The sequence below is a fragment of the Gigantopelta aegis genome, chromosome 13 (genome assembly GCF_016097555.1).
Source record: "Gigantopelta aegis isolate Gae_Host chromosome 13, Gae_host_genome, whole genome shotgun sequence".
Lineage (NCBI taxonomy): Eukaryota > Metazoa > Mollusca > Gastropoda > Neomphalida > Peltospiridae > Gigantopelta > Gigantopelta aegis.
The window spans coordinates 40,382,433-40,396,419 of NC_054711.1; the positions used below are offsets into that span (position 1 = coordinate 40,382,433).

General features: G+C 38.6%; 1 protein-coding gene across 1 annotated transcript in view; it reads right to left on the reverse strand.

The window, feature by feature from the left end:
* Nucleotides 1–3,568: 3,568 nt before the first annotated feature.
* Nucleotides 3,569–13,987, reverse strand: part of LOC121387534 (protein PTHB1-like) — a 101,003-nt gene continuing 90,584 nt past the window's right edge. The window contains exon 25 of the mRNA XM_041518687.1: nt 3,569–5,990. The gene's annotated coding sequence lies outside the window, so the exon portion shown is untranslated. The remainder of the gene's footprint in view (nt 5,991–13,987) is intronic.

Below are 13,987 nucleotides of genomic sequence, written 5' to 3' on the forward strand. Positions count from 1 at the left end.
ATCGATGATGCAATTTGAAGAGATTCCTACGCTACTACTAATGCTTGGTTCAGACTACCAACTACCAAACGTTTCTGCTGGCACGACTTCTACGACTGTCCAGTTGCTAATCTGAGCACTCTTACAACTCAATATAACTCAATACAACTCAATATAACTCGTATAACCCATTACTGGGTAGTTGTTAATCTGAGCACACCTGTAATAAGTCGGGAGTTGGGAAAATTACAACGCAACCGTTGAGTTGGCCAATTTTATTATGACAGTTGATAGACTGATCCTAGCATGATGGGTCTCCTTGTTACAGTGAAAATGTGCTGTACTGTACATGTGTGTGTGGGGGGGGGAAGAGAGAATGTGTAAAAGATGCCTTGCTGCTACCGGTCTCGTCTCCATCACTCTATACCCAAGTGATATGATTACCATAAATCAGGCCTTGTGTTTTAAGTTGGGCTATAAACTTGAGAGTACTGCTGAAGCAATACGTGTCCTCCATCGGGCCCAGTAAAGTGTCGCACTCCTACATTCAAGACATGTTTTATGTAACGACGCGCTCAACACATTTTATTTACGGTTATATGGCGTCAGACATATTGTTAAGGACCACACAGATACTGAGAGAAGAAACCCGCTGTCGCCACTTCATGTACTACTCTTTTTGATTAGCAGCAAGGGATCTTTTATATGCACCATCCCACAGCCAGGTTAATACATACCACGGCCTTTGATATACCAGTCGTGGTGGACTGGCTGGAACGAAAAATAGCCCAATGGGCTCACCAACAGGGATCGATCCCACACTGACCGCGCATCAAGCGAACGCTGTACCACGTGGCTACGAAGTGAAAAATGGGTAAATTGCTACGAATGTTAAACTTGATCTATAACAGTACATGGCAAAGCTAGACAAAAATATCTGCTCAATATCTTGAGACATTGCCAAAACAAGTCTGGATTTTTTTTTTCTTCTTATCGGCTAGGTTTAAGGGCCATAATTCTGTCAAAAATGGGTAAATTGCTGTGAAAGTCAAACTTGATATGCAACAGTACATAAAAAAAGCTATACACAAAATGTCTGATCGATATCTCGAGGCAATGTTTTAAAAAAACATCCGGAAAACTACATGTGGGACAGATAGACGGACGGACAGACAGAAGGACGGAGACAAAACCTATAGTCCTCTCTGGTTGGCAATAGTCAACCTTAAAACACAAGACCTGATATATAACATCTAATATTGCTAATTAAACAATGTGCCGGGGTGTCGTTAAACAAAGATGATAATGACACACAAAGCCCCACAGAATATTTAACAGGATATTGGAGAAAAATATGGGGTTCCTGGAAAGTTTTAATTAAAATATATATATACATGTATATATATATTTTTGTTTTTTAAACCAATTTTTTTTTTTAAATGCTGGAAATATGCAGAGGACTTTGAATCTCTACATTTTATATATATATAACCACTCTCCCCACCAAAAAATATTAACACAAAAGTCCTAACACACCCCCCCCCCCCCCCCCCCCCCCCCCCCCTCCCCCCCCCCCCCCCCCCCCCCCCCCCCAAACAAAAAAAGGAGCAAAAAAACAACACACGCAGGATCTAGCTTAGTTGAGTGTTTGGCTGAGGATCAAAGGATCCAATCCTCTAGGTGCACCCATTCTCTGACTGGGGTTTTCACGACTGGTATATTAAAGGCTGTGGTATGTGCTGTGGGGAAAGTGCAGATAAAAGATCCCTCGCTGGGTAACTGGAAAATGTAGTGGATTTCCTCCGAATTAACCAGTGTTTGACACCCAATAGCTGATTAATTATTCATTGTACTTCAGTGTTGTTGTTAAAACTGGGCTTCTAGATTATGGAAGACCCACTCCCATGGCTAGTGATATTCAATGTTGGGCTACTAAATAACTACTATTGCCATGCCCGACGGCTAGTCAGTTTTTTTTTTATCAAATGTTGCAGTTAAGTCAATATGAATATCCTGACCCAACCCCCAATGTTAGTGTTTTTAAGCTCTATCTCCCTCTTTAGGTGACATGTCCGATTATTACTATTATTTAATTATTATTATTAATTATTTACGTTTATTAACTTAATTTTTAAAAAATCACTGATCCAATGGCTAGTGGATTTTATAGAAAGTCTAGAAGTCCTGTGTTAAACAAAACAATCTTCAGATGTAGCAACAACCAAAATGCTGTTCCCTTTCACAACCTGTACCTAAAAAGACACTCTTGAGTATTCTGCAATAAATACTTAAAAACAAACACGCACACACAATTATGAATGCTTTATACAGTTATGCAAAATATACTATTATATTACAAGAAAACAATATAAATAATTGTGGAGGATTTTCATAACCTTGTAAGATGAAGGCTATTACGTCACATTATCACATTAAACTCACACATATGGACGGTTTATACAATCACGCAAATTAAGTAATATATTAACATTGTAAACTTACAAAAATAACAATTATGCAAAATACAGTCAATACATTATAATTAACATGATATTAAATGTACAAAATGACTCTTATCCAAACTAGAGTCATTACATTTTCTTATAAACAATAACACGCCATTGTGTGTGTTATCCATTTAAGGACACATAGTTAGGTGCACTTAGGTGATGACCCTGTCAACACAGCCATACAATCCAATGAAATAAGCATGACCAAAATTAATCATGGTTAAGTTAAACTGATACTGATTGCTCTGTGACCTGTAAGAATAAAATATTTCTATTCAACCAAGTTTTTTTTTTAATGATATGTAATAAAGAGATTACTTGTACCTGTTGAATATACTGTTTATCTTACAACCCATCAAACCCTGCAATTAAGAAAGTGCCCACGGCAAATAATTTGTTGTAAAAAAACATAGTGTCCAAGACATTTTCCACGGCAATTTTTCCATTAACATGTTTGCAACTCTCTGGATTGTAAGTAAATTTGAATGATTAGTTTGTTATTTGTGTTGTTGGCCAATATTCTGTAAGATTTATTTATACCTGTGGCGGTATTCGTTGATTAACACGCGAATGACACGTGCACGTTCATGAACAATGGGGTTGCAAGGGGATGACAATTTATCATATTATATATATATAAAATTATATATACATATATATATATCGAGTGTAGTCTGTCCGCAGTGATGTGCCAGTTCAATGTTTATATTTTAATTATATTACATCAAAGTGTATTTAAATATATTTAATGTAATATAGAATTTAAATAGTTTTCTTTAATAACGGCATAATGTCTGTTAGGAAATCTGTCACCAAGACCAAATGCTCAAGTAAATTGGTAAAGTTTTGTTTTTGTTTTTTTATTAGGCCACTCGGTACCAGAAAAAGGTACCATATTTTGATAATATAAATGATGTAGACATTTTTATTACAAACACTCACTCACACACACACACACACACACACACACACACACACACACTCACTCACTCACTCACTCACTCACACTCACTCACTCACTCACTCACACACACACTCACTCACTCACTCACTCACTCACACACACACACACACACACACACACACACACTCTCTTTCTCTCTGTCTCTCTGTCTCTCTCTCTATATATATATATATCTCTCTCTCTATAATATATATATATATATATATATATATATATCTCTATATATCTACAAATATCTCATCCTTAGGCTGACCATAATACTTCAAGTGACTTGTAAGAATTTATGTTAAACATTTTACAGAAAATAAAACACCTGTAACATACCATAGCCATGGTTCAACAATGTACAAGTTGCCACCCCCTGCAATTCAGTGGACCCTGCAAAGCACGTGCTATGAACAGTCAACAGTTCAGTGACCTAGTTGATACTTGCTTAATGCTGGTAACTTACATGTATTTACAATCGGGCCCGATGACACTGACATTCAGATACTTAGTAATAATGGTGCAGTTACTGTTTTATTATTTACTTTTAATCTGTTTTCAGTGCACAAAGTATATTTAATTTTTAACAATAAGGAAAAAATACATCTTGAAAAAAAACACCCAAGATAGCCCACAGTAAAATAAATGCAGCAGAGAACAAAAAACTCTGTGGCAATATCCACGGCACTGCCGATTTCTGCGGGCAATTGCAGGGGTTTCCCACTGTATAAAAACATATCCAAAATGCTTTTGCTCATTATACAAGACTCAAAATAACTCATTTTAAGTTGTCGTATCCAACTGTCACTAGCTCACGTAGTATTCTCTGTATCTTATAACTTCCCGGTATATATCTCAATAAGACACACCTCATCAAAACATAAGAGGATAGGGAGTTTTTTTTTTTTAAATTAAGATTTTGTCGAGAACAAAGTACAGGGTACCGTTGTTTTTTCTTCACAAGTGGGAACTCATTGGTAACCCGTATGACCATTCTCTACATAGGTTCATTCCTGTAATTGAATAAAGTACTTTTTGTGGCAAATTAAATGTTTGCATTTTCACAACACACAATATTTTGTTGAGAGATTTATATGAGCAATTGCTCTGTGACCATGCCTATGAACACAAACAAACATTATGGATGGTTTATACACAGTTACACAAAATATTAACAATGTTATGTCACAATCAACCTATTGAACATACAAGAAGTATAGACAGATCATATACTAGTTCATAATTATACAAAATATTAACAATTTTATGTCACAATCAACACACTGAACACACACAAATTATGGACGGTTTATACAAATATGCAAAATATACATTATTACAACTCTTTTGGATGGTAAAATAATCGTTCAAATTTGACAATGAGGATTAACTGCCAGCCAGGTATAGTCATAGGAAGATGCCCACTGGAGGGGCCAGCAATCAGTAATACCCTAATTCACCTTCCAGTGAGGAAGTGGAACATATTACCTTCAGAACTAGGGACAGTGCTTCTCTGCCCCCACCCACACCCCCACCCCACCTTCTAACGCCTATGTCAAGTCTATTTGAGCAAAAAAGGTAGATCTGTTTTGAATAGATGTTCAGAAACACAATTTTAAACACATCTCATCATTTATATCGGGTGCCCCCAAACCCCAACCCCCCTCCCAAACTGATAACCCTACTGAATATGGAATTGTATTTTTAAATATAGTATTGACACTGTAACTTAAGATATTTCACGCCCAATAATAAACAGATATTTGGCACCTTCAGTGATAAATTTGAGGCCCATAGGTCAAACATTGATAAAATATCAACAGATTCATAACTGTACTTAAAAACCAAACAAATGTGATGCCAGACAGGACAACAAGCAGTGAAAATGTGTTTGCACATTAATCAGATACAAGCACAAAACTAAGTTGAAATGAAAATGAGCGTTGCATTCTTTTATTCTGATCTGTGTAAAGTTCAGGTGCATAAATCAGTCTCGTCCGAGGTGCTCGAGTCATAGGATCAAACCACCACAGTGGACTCATGGACACTGTCTGATTGAATGTTTTACCATCCCAAACCAGTGCCCTATGACTGGTATATCAAAAGGCCATGGTATGTAAAACAACACAAACTGTTTGACATCCAATAGCTGATGATTCAAACAGCACTGTGCTCTAGTAGTGTCGTTAAACAGAAACAAACTATCCAAGGATTAATAAATCACTGTGCTCTAGTAGTGTCATTAAACAAAAACAAACTATCCAATAGCCAATGATTAATAAATCAGTGCTCTAGTGGTGTTGTTAAACAGAATGAACTGATTGGTCACCTTCCTGAACCTGCCTCCGGTATACATACACTGGAGATGGTGTTGTTGGACACAGGGCACTTGCAAACAATAACAGACTGGTACCACCCGTCTTCTTAAACATCACATTCATCTGACATTTAGGTGCAGAAACCGGTCTATGTCTCTGGAATCCACTGGAGACGGTTGTCAGGTTTCCACAGCTTCTTTCTGTTAAACCCAGGTCAACCGCTGTCGCCCAAACCTGAAAGTAAAACAGTTAAAAACTCCTTTTATATTCATATATTGAAAACAGGCTTAGTGTATCATTAAAGTAGGCACTAAATGGAAGTCCACTGAATCCAGTTTGGTATCCATCTTGGCACGTTAATGCTGACCAAGGCTTCACCTACCATTTTTTAAAGGTACATTTACATAGATGTGAATGCCATATTTAGTTTTTAAAGGTGCATTTACGTAGCTGCGAGTGCCATATTTAGTTTTTAAAGGTGCATTTATGTAGCTGCGAGTGCCATATTTAGATTTTAAAGGTGTATTTACACAGCTGCGAGTGCCTTATTTAGTTTTTAAAGGTCCATTTACGTAGCTGCGAGTGCCTTATTTAGTTTTTAAAGGTACATTTACATAGCTGTGATTGCAATGTTTAGTTTTTAAAGGTATATTTACATAGCTTTTTAAAGGTATATTTACATAGCTGTGATTGCAATGTTTAGTTTTTAAAGGTGCATTTACACAGCTGTGATTGCAATGTTTAGTTTTTAAAGGTCCATTTATGTAGCTGGGAGTGCCATATTTAGTTTTTAAAGGTCCATTTACGTACCTGCGAGTGCCATGTTTAGTTTTTAAAGGTCCATTTACATAGTTGCGAGTGGCATGTTTAGTTTTTAAAGGTACATTTACGTAGCTGCGAGTGCCATGTTTAGTTTTTAAAGGTCCATTTACATAGCTGCGAGTGCCATATTTAGTTTTTAAAGGTCCATTTACGTAGCTGCGAGTGCCATATTTAGTTTTTAAAGGTCCATTTACGTAGCTGTGAGTGCCATATTTAGTTTTTAAAGGTCTATTTACACAGCTGCGAGTGCAATATTTAGTTTTTAAAGGTGCATTTACACAGCTGTGAGTGCCATATTTAGTTTTTAAAGGTGCATTTACACAGCTGTGATTGCAATGTTTAGTTTTTAAAGGTGCATTTACGTAGCTGCGAGTGCCATGTTTAGTTTTTAAAGGTGTCCATTTACGTAGCTGCGAGTGCCATGTTCAGTTTTTAAAGGTGCATTATTTAGTTTAAAGGTCCATTTACGTAGCTGCGAGTGCCATGTTAAATTTTTAAAGGTCCATTTACGTAGCTGCAAGTGCCATGTTTAGTTTTTAAAGGTGCATTATTTAGTTTTTAAAGGTCCATCCACGTAGCTGCGAGTGCCATGTTTAGTTTTTAAAGGTGCATTATTTAGTTTTTAAAGGTCCATTTACGTACCTGCGAGTGCCATGTTTAGTTTTTAAAGGTCCATTTACATAGTTGCGAGTGGCATGTTTAGTTTTTAAAGGTACATTTACGTATCTGCGAGTGCCATGTTTAGTTTTTAAAGGTCCATTTACATAGTTGCGAGTGGCATGTTTAGTTTTTAAAGGTACATTTACGTATCTGCGAGTGCCATGTTTAGTTTTTAAAGGTCCATTTATGTAGCTGCGAGTGCCATATTTAGTTTTTAAAGGTCCATTTACGTAGCTGCGAGTGCCATATTTAGTTTTTAAAGGTCTATTTACGTAGCTGCGAGTGCCATATTTAGTTTTTAAAGGTCTATTTACACAGCTGCGAGTGCCATATTTAGTTTTTAAAGGTGCATTTACACAGCTGCGAGTGCCATATTTAGTTTTTAAAGGTGCATTTACGTAGCTGCGAGTGCCATGTTTAGTTTTTAAAGGTGTCCATTTACGTAGCTGCGAGTGCCATGTTAAATTTTTAAAGGTCCATTTACGTAGTTGCGAGTGCCATATTTAGTTTTTAAAGGTCCATTTACGCAGCTGCGAGTGCCATATTTAGTTTTTAAAGGTACATTTACATAGTTGCGAGTGGCATGTTTTGTTTTTAGAGACTGTTCACATTTAGTTGTGAAAGTGGGATCTGGCGGAGGTGCGGGTCGTAGCATCAAAGCCCTTGTTAGACCCATTCTCAAATCTCCATCCCCACCAGTGCACCATGCAGGACTTTAGACTGTGTCAAAGTCAAGGTGAGAAACATTGGGCCCAAAATAATCACACCCAAGTTAAATATAAAAAAAATTAATTAATTATTTATTAGTAGCAAGGGATATTTTATATGCACCGTTAGACAAGACAGCATATACCACAGCCTTTTGTATACCAGTTGTGGTGAACTGGCTGGAATGAGAAATAGCCCAATAGGTCCACTAACAGACTGGAGTACAATAATTTATTGTTCAGTAGATATGAAAACTTTATCATGCTAACAAAATGGGATCTGTGCCTTTAAGAAAATTAACATGCCATCGTCACCAGGAGTCTATTATACATCACAAAATTAACATGCCATCATCACCAGGAGTCTATGATACATCACAAAATTAACATGCCATCGTCACCAGGAGTCTATGATACATCACAAAATTAACATGCCATCGTCACCAGGAGTTTACTATACATCACAAAATTAACATGCCATCGTCACCAGGAGTCTATGATACATCACAAAATTAACATGCCATCGTCACCAGGAGTTTACTATACATCACAAAATTAACATGCCATCGTCACCAGGAGTCTACTATACATCACAAAATTAACATGCCATCATCACCAGGAGTCTATGATACATCACAAAATTAACATGCCATCGTCACCAGGAGTTTACTATACATCACAAAATTAACATGCCATCATCACCAGGAGTCTACTATACATCACAAAATTAACATGCCATCGTCACCAGGAGTCTACTATACATCACAAAATTAACATGCCATCGTCACCAGGAGTCTACTATACATCACAAAATTAACATGCCATCGTCACCAGGAGTCTACTATGCATCACAAAATTAACTCGATGATTCTTATATTATATTTTATTGTGACTGCAACCATATAGATTGGAGTACAATGGTTTATTGTTCAGCAGACCATGCTAAAAAAATATAAAATAAATGGGAATGCATCGCTTTAAAAATATTAACACAGGGTTCATAGACCTTTAGACTACTGGATTAATTTTTAACAAAAACCACGTTGAGTGGGTACAAGTTTATAATTTTTACTCACATATATTCACTTAAATGTTTTATAAATACATGAAATAAAGTTCATATATGAATCGGTAAGTATTATTTTCGTGTCTTTTTTTGTAATTTTTATTATTTTAGATCGGCTAATGGTGATTAAAATTAGGCAAAAAAATCGAAAAAGTTGTGTTTACTTACGAGCATTTGTGGCCAGCTGTCCAGTGTTTATGTCCATTATTCCCGATAACAGTGGTTTTCTGACCAGAATTTTTTTTTAAACCCGAACTAAGCTTCATATTGCAATATTTGGTAATTTTCGTTGTTGGTAAAACGATCAAATTTATTATCAAATTAGCTGTCACAATCAGCTATCGATCCCTGAAAATGACCGCGACGTGCCGCCATTGTTGTCAAGCGAAAATACTTGCCGAAAAACACTTTTTGAACTCAAAATTTCAAGGTATTTTCAATTGAAAAAATCAAAACAAAAGCCACCATTTTGAAAAAAAGTCTTTTTTCTTTAATTATATTTCCGTTTCCGGTGAGTGTCGTGTGCAAAACGGCGGGAAATATGAATTGGGGAATGCACTGTATACAGTGTACAGTATATCGACTGACGTGACTTCGGGCGAGATATCTCGCCTGCAGTAGTCAGAAGGTTAAAGACCAAACAAATTCAAAGACTTTCAAAGACTTTTACCTACCATTTTCAAAGACTTTTAAAGACTTTTACACAGCAGTCAAAGACAACAGAATGCGATAAAAAAATACCAAATCAGTTTGTTTACGTTGCTGTCTATAGCAAGAAATTGGGCTTTTTTACATGCATCTTGACAGGTTAAACCTTGTAAGTGGAAAATATCAAGTGCATGCAGCTGTAAAAGTATTGTGTTATGATGTAGCTACGCCAGCAGAAAGACGGTCAGAGTATTGATGCTGATTGAGAAAACTGAACAATATTTTTTTTTTAAATGAACACAATACGAGACTTTAAAGACATTTATTACAATTGAAGAACATTGAAAGACCTAAAAAAAAAAAAAAATTCAATTCAAAGACTTTTAATGAACATAAAGCCTGCTACCAACCCTGTTAACATTGTCTTCTCCAGAGTATATTATACATCACAAAACTAACTCAACGATCCTCCAATTATATTTCATTTTGACCGCATATGTATAAAATACAATGGTTTATTCTTCACTAGATATGGAAACTACCATGCAGAAAAAACTGGGACGCGTGCCTTTAAATTTTTTTTTTTTTTTTATTAAAAACAATTTTTCAAAAAATTCACAGATCCCTTGTTTACAGATATATGTCAACACACTCCCACTGTTACAGATATTAACACATCACTCGCACCAGGAGTAAATTGTTATACATCAAAAAACTAACCCGATGATCGGCTTGTTCGATTACGTCTGCAAGTGACAACAACTGTATACACCGGAACACAGTGGGGCATTGTTCAGTCTAAACTACTTTAAAAAATCACCAAGCCTGTCATCTTTTCGATCTGTGTTAGTCGTTGTTAAGTCATTGAAATTCTTTGTGTGGTGTCAGCCGATTCCATGATAACGGGCCAATTACAGCCCTTTGTCGACCCTGCACGACTCACTGAGCCGACCCAGTGGGGCCTACAGTCCTCAGACATTACAGCAGCGTTACAATCCTGGTGGCTAGATTCCTGCTGCTGATAACCTGTTGATTGAAACTCCCTGGTAAACCTCACAGTGTGGCTGCCACCCGCTAAATAGTGCCACAGTACAGTGTAGGTGGTTGGCGTGATCTCGAACATCATCAGTGTGGACAAGTGCAGAGCTTAATTTCGGTGATGGGACAAGAACCGGGGACTTCAGCTTAGTTATGGCCGTCGGGCGCAATGCGTATAGTCCAGTGGTAAAGCACTCACCTGATGCGGGCAGTCGGTCTAGGATCGATCCCCGTCGGTGGGCCCCATTGGGCAATTTCTCGTTCCAGCCAGTGCACCATGACTGGTATATTAAGAAAGAAGTCTTTTATTTAACGATGCACTCAACACATTTTATTTACGGTTATATGGCGTCAGACATATGGTTAAGGACCACACAGATTTTAAGAGGAAACCCGCTGTCGCCACTACATGGCCTACTCTTCCGATTAGCAGCAAGGGATCTTTTATTTGCGCTTCCCACAGGCAGGATAGCACAAACCATGGCCTTTGTTGAACCAGTTATGGATCACTGGTCGGTGCAAGTGGTTTACACCTACCCATTGAGCCTTGCGGAGCACTCACTCAGGGTTTGGAGTCGGTATCTGGATCCGAACCCAGTACCTACCAGCCTATAGACCGATGGCCTGCCATGACGCCACCGAGGCCGGTCTGGTATATTAAAGACCGTGGTATATGCTATCCTGTCTACTAATGTAAAAATGTAGCGGGTTTCCTAAGACTATATATCAGAATTACCAAATGTTTGAAATCCAGTAGCCAGTGATTAATAAATCAACGTGCTCTATAGTTTGTTCGATCCTGCGATGCAAGCACCTCAAGCGAGCACTCAACCGACTGAGCTAAATCCTGCTCCTCTTAGAGATCACTTCTGAAATGGTTTTTGGCAAGTAAATCACCAGAAAATGTATTATATTTTTTTATTGCATGGCGAATCCATTCAGCCGATTGGGTTTTTTCTAGTTCCAACCAGTGCACAACAACTGGACAAAGGCTGTGGTATGTGTTTTCCTGTCTGTGGGAATGTGCATATAAAAGATCCCTTGCTGCATTAGAAAAAATGTTGCGGGTTGTTTTTGATATCACACTACTGGAGGCTGTTTGACATAATCACGAGACCCAATTTGGATTGTTATGTTAAGCAAACTTCTCGGTGTTCCAGTTCAGGTAAGCCTGAATCAAGAGTTTGAACACCCGCTCAAATCAAACATGTTAAACATTGGAACCAGACCGGCCTCGGTGGCGTCGTGGCAGGCCATTGGTCTACAGGCTGGTAGGTACTGGGTTCGGATCCCAGTCGAGGCATGGGATTTTTAATCGAGATACCGACTCCAAACCCTGAGGGTAGCAGCAAGGCTCAATGGGTAGGAGTAAAACCCACTTGCACCGACCAGTGATCCATAACTGGTTCAACAAAGGCCATGGTTTGTGCTATCCTGCCTGTGGGAAGCGCAAATAAAAGATTCCTTGCTGCCTGTCATAAAAAGAATAGCCTATGTGGCGACAGCGGGTTTCCTCTAAAAACAATGTCAGAATGACCATATGTTTGACGTTCAATAGCCGATGATAAGACAAAAAATCAATGTGCTCTAGCAGCGTCGTTAAATAAAACAAACTTTACTTTACATTGGAACCAAAATCACTGGCACTAATTATCTGTAGTGTATCTCTTAAATATAGGGATCTAGAAATAGTATTTAATTTCAAATATAATTTTGTAGAAAATATTTAACCTTATTATTGTTACTGTCGGAGTCGACGTCACACATGCTTGAGTACTGAAGGTGGCAATTGAATAGGCCCCACTATTTCCTGTGGTTTCATTATGGGAGGAAATGACGTAGGCCTCAACTATTATTTTTATTTAGCTGTCAAAATCACAACAGCATGCTTATAATGGAGATGGCGTGTCGAAAATCAACTTTATATTGAGTTTGAAAATGTGTCTCTTTGCACAAATATTTGCAATAATTTTAACCAATGGTATTAAAAATGGGTTCCAATGACTTGTTTTCACGGAACCTAAAACCAATTTCCAATGGGTTCCCATGATCACAAGGCATGGAACCGAGAAAGTGTTTCCCATGAAATTTACAATCCTATGGTCTGTCATAGTGGATACTGATTGCCATTGCCACAGCTTTAATATGGTTAAAGTTTGTTTTGGTTAACGACACCACTAGAGCATATTGATTAATTAATCATTGGCTACTGGATGTCAAACGTTTGATAATTTTAAGTCAGAGGAAACCTGCTACATTTTCCCCATTAGCAGCAAGTGATCTTTTACATGCACTTCCCACAGACAAAAAAGTATACTGCAGCCTTGACTAGTTGTGGTGCACTGGTTGGAACGAGAATCCCTCCCCCCCCTCCAGTTAAACTGATCCAACAAGGTGGTTTGATCCTACGACACAAGCACCTCAAGCGAGCACTCAAACAACTGAGCTAAATCCCGCCCCACACAAGCACAGACGTTAATGGTGGCGGTATTCACTGAGCTACCGTAAATCTCACCCTACACAAGCAGACGTTAATGGTGGCGGTATTCACTGAGCTACCGTAAATCCCGCCCTACACAAGCACAGACGTTAATGGTGGCGGTATTCACTGAGCTACCGTAAATCCCGCCCCACACAAGCACAGACGTTAATGCAGGCGGTATTCACTGAGCTACCGTAAATCCCGCCCCACACAAGCAGACGTTAATGGTGGCGGTATTCACTGAGCTACCGTAAATCCCGCCCCACACAAGCACAGACGTTAATGGTGGCGGTATTCACTGAGCTACCATAAATCCCGCCCCACACAAGCAGACGTTAATGGTGGCGGTATTCACTGAGCTACCATAAATCCCGCCCTACACAAGGACAGACGTTAATGCTGGCGGTATTCACTGAGCTACCATAAATCCCGCCCCACACAAGCAGACGTTAATGGTGGCGGTATTCACTGAGCTACCGTAAATCCCACCCCACACAAGCACAGACGTTAATGCTGGCGGTATTCACTGAGCTACCGTAAATCCCGCCCCACACAAGCAGACGTTAATGCTGGCGGTATTCACTGAGCTACCGTAAATCCCGCCCCACACAAGCAGACGTTAATGCTGGCGGTATTCACTGAGCTACCGTAAATCCCGCCCCACACAAGCAGACGTTAATGCAGGCGGTATTCACTGAGCTACCGTAAATCCCACCCCACACAAGCAGACGTTAATGCTGGCGGTATTCACTGAGCTACCGTAAATCTTGCCCCACACAAGCAGACGTTAATGCTGGCGGTATTCACT